This window comes from Arachis ipaensis, chromosome B06, assembly GCF_000816755.2.
Source record: "Arachis ipaensis cultivar K30076 chromosome B06, Araip1.1, whole genome shotgun sequence".
NCBI lineage: Eukaryota > Viridiplantae > Streptophyta > Magnoliopsida > Fabales > Fabaceae > Arachis > Arachis ipaensis.
The window spans coordinates 3534261-3534976 of NC_029790.2; positions in this window are offsets into that span (position 1 = coordinate 3534261).

The window sequence follows — 716 nt, forward strand, 5'->3', positions numbered from 1 at the left end:
AATTGCGGTGTGATGAAGCAATTTGGCATAGCCTCTCTGCCTTTTTTCCCTTTTGCTTTAAATCTCTCCACACTGGAAAAATGAAATGGAATGAAAGGAGCAAGGGTAGTATAGTGTATAGGGTGGTGGCTTTTTATTTATATATATAATATTTTTTTAAGTTAGTGTGGCGTTGCGTGGAGTAGTAAAGATTGACCGACAAATCCAGGTTGACAAACACACGTGAATGTATTTAAAATATTACTCAACGGAACCCTTGTCAATACGAAATAAAGTAAGGCCCTCATACATGCTTTACTTACTATTTATTTATTTAATCATTCTCTTCTCTTATACATACATATAACATACATACATTCCCATTCCATATTCCTCACCTGCTGTGATGTGATCCTCATCATATTTTTGCTTGCCGCATAAATCATAGTACTATTTTGTATTTTCACCTCAACTCTATTTTTTTTTTCTTTTTGTTAGAAAATCAATTGTCTTTAAATTAATAATTATCTAATAAAATTGAGAATTACTGATGATTGAAAATAAATTTGAATTATTATTTTTTTTGTTGTTGGAAAGAAAATAAAATGAAAAAATAAATATAAATTGAGTATTTGATAAAAAAATTAGGTCATTATATTTTTTTATAAATATTATTTAAAATAGTGCGAGATAAAAAATATGTATTTAGATTGAAGTTTGTAAATATATACGAATAT